This window comes from Dioscorea cayenensis, chromosome 13 (assembly GCF_009730915.1).
Source record: "Dioscorea cayenensis subsp. rotundata cultivar TDr96_F1 chromosome 13, TDr96_F1_v2_PseudoChromosome.rev07_lg8_w22 25.fasta, whole genome shotgun sequence".
NCBI lineage: Eukaryota > Viridiplantae > Streptophyta > Magnoliopsida > Dioscoreales > Dioscoreaceae > Dioscorea > Dioscorea cayenensis.
The window spans coordinates 2938765-2948764 of NC_052483.1; positions in this window are offsets into that span (position 1 = coordinate 2938765).

Here is a 10000-nt window from a genome sequence, read left to right on the forward strand (position 1 = left end):
TAGTTAAAAAAAACCACCTTAACAGTGTATATACATAAATGTGGACAAAGTTATATGGGCATGGTAGTATTTACCTAAGTTGGGACTCGACTTTTAAATTGGAAAAATAAAAAAACTTTATGTAGAGCACCATGCCAATTTAAAAAGTAAGAGAATGATAAAAAAAATATGAGAGATGAGTAATGAAAATGACGGGTAAAGTTTGGATTTAAAGGGAGGTGTCATTAGATATTGATCCAACGAGATCCGCAGACAAACGCCAGTTAGCATATATATTAGACAGATTTAATATATATATATATATATATTTTGACAAAAGTTATAAATGTAGCTTTATAATAGGGTGTTAATAGGATAAACACGTACAATGATGAATCAGTAATTTAATGATCTCCTAAAAATTTATTAACTCAATCAAATATCATATCGAGTGATTAGAGTTTTATCGTGTGCATGCTCATAAGATATTTTAAAAATAAAACTAATTTAATACAATGGAATATTATTAGGATTTTATACATACTCCCTCCGTTTCTTGTTACTTGCACGTTTTGGAACTCTTCTTTGTTTCTTTTATTTTTCATATTAGAAATTTTATATAGCATTAAATATATTTTTTATAAATTTACTCTTTAATTTAATGTACTTGTATAATTTTTAATAAATCACAATCAACTAAGTATTAAATTATATACATTATTTATTGGAGTTTTAAATAGAGGTAGTTTTGAAAAATAATTAAATTTTTTTATAAAATATAAGTAATTAATTAATTAAAAGTAATTTTTTTAAGGGAGAATTACTGTTTACTCCCTCATGAATTTCAAAAATTTTCAAACAACCTCTCCAATTTTGGCAAACCCCGGACAACCATTCCATTATTGTTCAACTTCCCTTTTACCCCCTACTGTTCACTTAAAATGCGACCATGTTATGAAATTTCTTTTTTGCCCTTGAAAATGGCGGGAAAAAACGGGCACTCACATTATGTCCAACTTTTAAACATATAATTTTGCATTTTTTTGTTGCCTTTTGTCAAACAAAGTTTAGAAGGCTCATCACATCTTCTTCTTCTTCTTTTTCTTATTCTCCTCATTTGGTTTGTTATATTTGAATTCTTCGGAATTGGTGTTAGCTTAGCTGAGATACGTGAGTGATTAGGTCTTGATGTTGCCCGTGTCAGGGTGAAGTTTATCATACCTGATGGATATAAAACGGTTTGTCCAATAGAAAATGAGGTTGACTTCCAACGGATGTGCCATTGTCGATCTTGTTAAGACAGACGTTGTGCCATTGTCGAATCCTACTGAAAACTAGTTTTTCTCGTTGTAAGATTCTTCTCTTTTATGTTTATCTAGTTGTATAAGTTGATTACCGTTTAACTTCGCCTGTCTCTGTTTAAATACATTATTTTTATATTTAACAATTGTCTTCTTCGTTTAATTTATTTGTCAATATTTAACTATTTGCATTACTGTTTAACATTGTAATGTATCATTTAAACATTTTATGGATCTGCTTAAAATATTTATCTTTTCCGTTTAAATAGAAGTGTTGGCAGGTGGCCAATGGCAAATTTATGCTATCCAGTGCACAAGAATTAATGACGGCATTAAATTTTCTAAAATTTGATGCCGTATATATCGGAAGACCCCTTTCTCTTTCTTGTTAATGAGAAAAGCTCGGTCCCCCGTGCGTTTCCCTCTCGGATCCGAGCGTTAACCGGTTTACTGACTTCACACCATAAAATGAGAATGAAGACCACTTCCCGACATCCCCTCCTCTTCGTCCTCTCGCGCTTCTCGAGATGAGTTTCATCTTCATGTGTCCGTAATATTTCGTTTAAAGGATGTGTCATGATCATCTTCTTCTGGAGAATCAATCAGGCAATAAGTTAAACTTTCTTTTCCTGTTCAAGTCTAGAAAGCCCACTTAATTGCTCGAATCGCGGAGGATGACGGGCAAGCAATTAAGCGGGCATTTTGACTTGATTAGGACAAGAAAGTTTTCACGCATTGCTTGATTGCGGAGGATTCTCCGATGGGGTGACCATAGCACATACTTTAAAACGAAATTGATATTTATCACTTGAGAATTGTTCTCATCGTTTAAAAACTTTTCCTTAGTGTGCAAATATTATTGTCTCATGTTTAACTCCATAGGATCTTCGCTTCATTCAGACTACAAGTTAAACTATCTATTCTCGACTAGGTCGAAATGCCCGCAGTAATTGCCTTAATGCGTGGATTCTCCAAAATCGGAGGAGGACCAGGCGTTTCGACTTGGTCAAGAAAAGAAAGTTTAACTATCTTTTCACTTATCGCTTGATTATGAGGATTCTCCGGAGGAGTATGACCATGAGACATCGATTATATTTAAACAGTTTAACTGCCTTTTTTAACTATTTGTGTTCTACATTGTACATGTTCAAGTTGAGCATGTTACGAACCGTGAGATTCGAAGGTAGAGATAGTTTTGAGGAAAAACCGAAATCTTAATAGACGAACTAGAGATCGACTCGCGAAGTGTCCGATGTCCAGTGAAGATATTAGTAAATGTTGTGGATGTTATAAATGTTGTAAATATTTTTATTTGAAATGAAACAAACGATCTCGAGTGTGAACTTTTGATATTTAATCAGAGGTCATTGTAAATGTTTAAATATTTTAAATGAAACAAACTTATTTGAGTGTGAACTTTATATATTTAAACATTTTTAGAAAAAAAGGGCATTGTAAACAAACAAAATGTTAAACAAAATCGCCTTACTATTTAAACAGTGACAATGGTGTTTTAAACAAAAAAATAAATATGTTTAAATAGAGTGACAATGGTTTAAACAAAAATAAATATGTTTTAAACGATATACAAATTATTTTAAACAGTGAACCGATAGTTTAAAGAATATATATAACATGTTAAACGTAAAAAGGTTGACGTTTAAACAGAGACCCATGAGGTACCCAAGAGGATTGATGGAATGTTTGTAACACAATGTTTTGGAAAAATATCCATCTTTAAACATGATGTCGCAGAAAGCATTCAATTTAAACAATCACATATATTTTAAAACAGTTAAATCAAAATATTTAAACGGTTTACATATTGGTTTAAAAGCGACATAATGTCAGGTAACAACATTCAATTTAAAGCAGGTGAACAAAGCAAAGTCTGCTCAAGTGTTCTCTTTATGGAGGCTCGTCGGTGAACACGATGTCGATAAGTATTCAATTTAAACAATACATATATTGTTAAATAGTCAAATGATAATATTTAAAGCGGTTTACATATTTGTTTAAACTATATAAAAAGGTTTTAAATAGTGAACCAATATGTTAAACACTGAATCATATTTGTTAAACATTAAAGATTGATATTTAAATGCAGAGAGTCAGTGAAGAAGAACTACGGGCCAAGGAGCCAGGAATGATTGTCTCTAGGGATTAACCTCAGTCGGTCACTGCAAGTGGGTCCATGTAATGAAATACCTTTTTTGCTTTTTAAAATGCTGGGAAAAATACCGCCCAATCCATCATGTCTGACTTTATGCATACATTTGTGTACTTTTTTGTGAAACACATTTTAGAAGGCTCTTTACATCATCTACTTCTTCTTTTTCTTCTCATTTGGTTTGCTCGATTTGAGTTCAGTAGTTATATTATGGATAGTTTTTATGGTATTGCTAGATACAATGGGGAGGGAAGAGTGCTAATGTTCACGGCGCTGACTTCTTGGTAGTCGGTGTTAGTTGAGATATGTGAGTGATGGGGTCTCGATGTTTCCCGTGTGAGGGTGAAGTTTATCACACCCGACGGGTATAAAACGGCTTGTCCAATAGAAAACGATGTTGACTTCCAGCGGATGTGTCACGTTTACTCGATCTTCAAATGCTATGTAGTTGATCTTGTTGTGCAGAAAGACGATGTGGCATTGTCGAATCTTACTAAAAACGAGTTTTTCTCGTTGTAAGATTATTCTCTTTTATGTTTATTTAGTTGTATAAGTTCATTACGGTTTAACTTTGATAGGCTCTGTTTAAATATATTCTATTTGCATTTAAATTTTATCTTCATCGTGTAACTATTTGACTTAACGTTTAAATTAGGATTTTATCGTTTAAGCACATTATGTCTCTATTTAACTTATGGATGGTTTCGTTTAAACTAAAGTGTTGGCGGGAATTCGGATTCTGCGAGCGCTCCCGGTTAACCCCATGGCGAACCTGACGGTGTGGGATGCCTTCCTTCCTCGTTAGATCATTCTGAAGTGTTGTCGTTGGATATCGGACAACGTTTTGAAGGCGTTGAACATTTCAGAGACGTACTTTGAAATTTTAAAATCAAACGGAATTTTCGACTTCAAATTCATAAAGAACGAGAAACACTAGGTGATTGTGGAATGCGCTGCCGTTGGTTGTGAATGGCGCCTTCATGCATCAAAAGAATATAATAAAAATACTTTCAGAATAAAGACAATCAACCCACACACTTGCGGTGGTGGAGTGTGATCGGCCTCACACCTGAAATTGTCCAAAAAATGGGTAAGCGCACGGGTGATTCAGAAACCCAGAGACCGGCCCTTGTACAAAGCCATCGACATTCAGAAGGATATGTTGCGGGAACATGGTGTCCACATTCCATACAAGTAGGCTTGGTTGGGAAAAGAGCATGCCCGGGTGGTGCTCGACGCCAGCAACATCTCCAGCTATGATTTGTTGCTTTGGTACGTGGATAAGGTGGTTGAGACAAACCCCGGCAGCATTGCGATTGTGGAAAAAGACGGTGACCGGTTTAAACGTGTATTTTTTTCTTTTAGAGTGTGTATTGTCGGATTCAAGAAAGCTTGCAGGCCGCTACTGTTTGTCGATGGTACCCACCTCCTTGGAAAGTATCGAGGTACTCTATTGGGTGCTACAGGCAAAGATGGAAACAATGGTTTTTTCCACGTCGCCTTCGGTATTGTCGACAACGAGACCGATGCCAATTGGACTTGGTTCATATCCAAGTTAGGTGATGCTTTATACGAGGAAGGAGATTATCATGAGATAATTACATTAATCTCGGATAGGTCCAAGGGCCTTGTGAACGCTATTGCGAGAGTTTTCCCTTCTTTCCCACATGCATACTGTTTTCGATACTTGGAGGCCAATTTCATGAAAGCCAACGTCAGACTAGGGAAGACATTGAGAGAGCAGTGCTGGTCTATATACTTTCGTATTGCGTGGGCATCCACGGCTAAAAATTTCGATGATACCATGAATAAACTGCAGGCCACATCACCAGAAGCCTATCACTGGTTGATTAATAAATCGGATATGGCACATTGGTCGAATTATCTGTTCAAAGGCGAACGTTGGTGTGAGATGTATTCAAATGTCGCGGAGTAGTTCAATGCTTGGATCAAAGAAGCTCGGCATTTGCCGGTAACGAAGATGGTCGACTCTATAAGGTATTCGAATGTTCATTTTCACTTAAGAATTCGTATTATCCTTTAAAATGTTTATAAATATTCAAATATCTTTTTCTGTGTTTAACTATCTACATCATTGTTTAATTTATGATAATATTGTTTACTAAAGTGTGTTTATGTTTAACTATTAATGTCTTTTCTTGACCTTGTCTGAGATTTGTGTTGTACGCTAAATAGGTTCAAGTTGATGCGCATGTTATGCAACCGCCGTGAGCAAGCGAACAAATGGGAGACCTACTTGTGCTCGGACATACATTCGAAGGTGGAGATACTTGTTGAGGATAACCGAAATCTTCGTGTTGGTCGTTGTGTCGATAATCGTTATGAAGTGATTGACCAGTACAGCTACTCTATAGATCTTGCCATCAGAACATGCTCATGTCGCAGGTGGCAAGTTTATGGTATCTTGTACAAACACGCTTGTGCTGCAATAATGCAGACAGACACCAACGTTCATCAATTTATTAGCGGCTACTTTACCGTCGACAATTACAAACTGGCATATAAGGAAGATTTATTCCCCATACCCGACGATGACAAGCCTACGGACAGAAATTATGAACTGCGTATGCGACCGCATGTAACGAGAAGGCAACCTGGGCATCATAGGCGAAAGAGGATCGAGTCACAAGCCTTTGAGATTCGCAAGTTACGTTGCAACCGCTGCCACGGCTCCAGTCAAAATCGCAGATCTTGCAATGAAACTGTCGGCGACTAGCCATTGTAAAACAGCTGATTTTTAAACAAAATTAATTGTGTGCCAACTTTTCATTTTTAAATAGAGAAAACCTTTTTCTTACCATTAACACATGTATTTAAATAGCAACATTGTTATTTTAAACGGTAAATAGTTATTTTCACAAGTGACTTGTTCATCTTAAACTATAACATGGATATTTAAACAATAACATTGACAGTTAAACAATGAAACTTAAAATTAAACAATGAAAGTGCAAGTAAAACAATGATACTGGAAGGTTAAAAAAAGAGTCAAGCATATAAATATAGATACATGTAAATTTACATTGACAAAATTTGTCATGTCCTTCGAAAACAATGAATTGAATTTAAACTGGTTTACATTTGAAACTAAGACAACGTATTCTACGAACCCGCTTTCAAACACTCCCCTTTGGCAGTGATGCCGGCTGTCCTCCCCTCCTTAAGTATGTGGTAGTCGTAGCTTCTCATCGGCGAGTAACTGCTCGATAAACCGTATCACATAGACGGCGCAGTCGACACTTTCTTGTTTTGCCGTGGGGTTTCAGTGTCGTGAACAAGTGGGTACTTTGCGGTCGCCGACTCGCCGAACTCCATGTCGATACAAAGGTCGAATAGGTTCCGCTGTGGAGGTATACAAGTGATATTAGAATACCGGTTATTTAGCAAATACTATTACTCAAACACAAATTATTAAAGCACTTACCATTTCTAGCGCGTATTTATCGTATTCCTTGCTTTGGCATGAAGAATAATGCATGTATTCTTATTTGTCATTGTCAAGGATGACGACATGGAAGTGCCCATTCATAATTATCGGGAGGATGACAATTTCAACATCATGCAAGTTGCGCGCGACATCTCCGATCATAGCCATAGTGGTATCATGTGCGTCACCCTGCATTGACATAAACAGCGTCAGTGGTCGTGTGATGGAGGCGCGCTTCTTATAACGATATGGTACTATGCTTAGAAAATTTTGGATTATACATACGAAACCGTCCATCACATCGTCTGCGACCATCTCCTTCCCTTCAAGCAGATCGAATAGCCTAGACCGTGTGGTGCTCACAGAGTCATTCTTCCACACGATAGTGCTGCGGTTAAACGGTAACAGAGATACGTAAACAAATTGTAAATATTTAACTGATACATCAACCGTTTAAATTCTATGTGGAATATTTAAACGTTAACTATATAAATTAAATGGTAACATATAATAGTTTAACTTCTATCCGGAATATTTAAAGCGTTGAATATATAACTTAAAGGGCTAACATTTAATAGTTTAAATGCTATGTGCGATATTTAAACGTTAACTATATAACTTAAAGGGTAACATGTAATAGTTTAAACAATACCATAAAAAAACTTCAAACTTACTTGTCCATAGAGCGAGTTGAGGAAAGATCCTTATCAACTCCCTGTCAGTACTTGTTGAGGCAGCGATTGGCAACGTATTTTTCTTCGGAATAAAGACTTTCCGAACTTCTTCTAATTTTTTATTGACATTGATCTTCTCTCTCGTCGCTATTTCGGCGGCATTCCCTTGACCGTTGTCAATAGCTGTTTTGGGATCATCATGCAACACTGTTGTTGACGGTTGGTGGTGTTTAGCACCAGCATCATCTTCCTTCGATGCGGGTACGACGACAACATTAAGCGGAGACATATCCTTACATGCTTCTTGTTATTATGGGATTGTGTCTGCCTTCGATGCGGCACTGTCGGCCGTTGGTTCCACCGTGACTATGATTTCGTTGACAATAGAGTCAACGACCTTCTCAACCGTGGCCACGGCAACAACATCAATGGGAGACACAATGTTAGCTGGTTCTTGTTCTTTAGGGATTGTGTCCATCTTTGATGCCGCACTGTCAGCCACCCGTTCCACCGGGTTCATGATTTCGTTAACAACAGAGTCAGCGATCTTATCAACCGTGGCAATGGCAACATTATCTATGATAAGCTCTACCGTGACGGCCATGTCATCAACGGTAACACCATCAGCTGCCGATGGTGCTGCTATTGTTTCATTATCGACCGAGCGGTTGAGGCGGAGGCATTATTGTTTTTCCTCTTTTTTTCGCAAGCCTCTTTAAATGAGGTCGCTTTTTCGAATGGCCTTCCCGATGATGTCGTCGTTGTCGAATTCCGACGCCGCGTCCATCCCGGGTGCTTCATTTGTTCGGAAGGAGCGATCGCAGTTGTGGCCGACCTTCCAATGGCTCAACCCGAGCGACAATGCCGAGGGAACTCGGTCATCAATATCTCAGCAAGCCTACGAGAAGAGTTCTGATGACATCTCGACTAGTCGCTCGGGCTTAGCGTCGGTCGGGGATGCCACGATCGGGGATTGTCGATGTCGTCGTCGGCGGGGTGTTCTAGATCTGGCGGGGTAGGGGAGGGCTTCTCGGGCGTCGAGGAATGCGTGCGCATTTTTGGGGATGGAAGTAGGGAGAGCACGGCGTCGGCGCTCAGCGGAAGAGGTTGCCCTCTCATCTTACCTTCGAAAGCGAGTGGTTCGGGAGCAATAGCATCCAACCCGGACGGTTGGCCCCACAAATGTCTTTCATCAAGTTCACAGAACCACATTTCATGAAACTAACATGTATAAACCAAACAATTTAGCAAAATCATTCAGTTTAAACAATAAAAACTATAGTTAAACATTAAACTTATATATTTAAACATTATAGCATAAACGTAAACAAAGAACAAAAGTTTTAAACATTGAAGAATAAATTTTAAACGGTAAATGAACAAAGTTAAACGGTAAATAATATGTTTAAACATTAATGACTATTGTTAAACACATTGTTCATGATTTATTACATTTTTTTCCTTCGAGAGATGACAAACTGGTTTCTATCGTCGCTTGCTTCCGGTAAGTATTTTCACTGTAGCACATCATCCTTGGGATCTTGCAGAAATGGACTTTCTTTCAGGTTCCGATCAGCTCGTAAAACCAGATGTTAAGCACGATCGTGCAACCCTTAATATACCCTATGTTGGTCTTCTTCCCCGCGCATCTAGCTTGCATTCGGTACTGCTCGTGGAATGTCCTCCATAAGCCACTTGTGCGTCACTTGCGCCGTCGTGATCGCCCCATGCGGGTAGATCATCAACATAATTAATGATCCGATTAGGAACCGAGCGGGTGAGGTATTTTGGGAAGAGGATTGTACCCATGATGTACACCATCGATGAGTTTCGTAAAAATTTCTTCTTTTCCCTCGCTCCGATGAGTTCTTTGAAGAGTGCTCCTGATGGAGTCTCTGTGTCTCTCGTAAATTTTGGATAAATACCTCTCTTCGAAAGCTGAGCGTGTTTTCTTCTTTTGAAACACGACTGCGTCTCCATCGCATGAACCAAGAACGAGAGCCACATCTTGAGCCCGAAAAGTTAACATGCTTTCCCCGATCCACGAATTTATTGAGTGCGACTATCGTACCTTTGCAATAGAGAATCAAGAAGGTCCCGCTCTTGGAATACAGTTTCCAACTCAGTAAATGCTGCAAACGGTGTCCTTCGGATGATCTCTTAGTGTCGAGAGATCATGTGAACTTTCAATTCACCACGGTCTCCACTCATCAGGGTGTCGAGTAGCATCGCCTATTAACTAGATTGACCGCCATAATCACAAAGCTGCAGCGATAATGACAAGACATTCGACCCAGGGTCAGTATTCACAAATTGTTAAGCGGAAATATAAGTTGTTAAACGGTAAACTCTCAATTCTTAAACAGTGATATCACTTGTTAAACAGAGACCTATATTATTAAATAGGGATACCAATATATAAACGGAG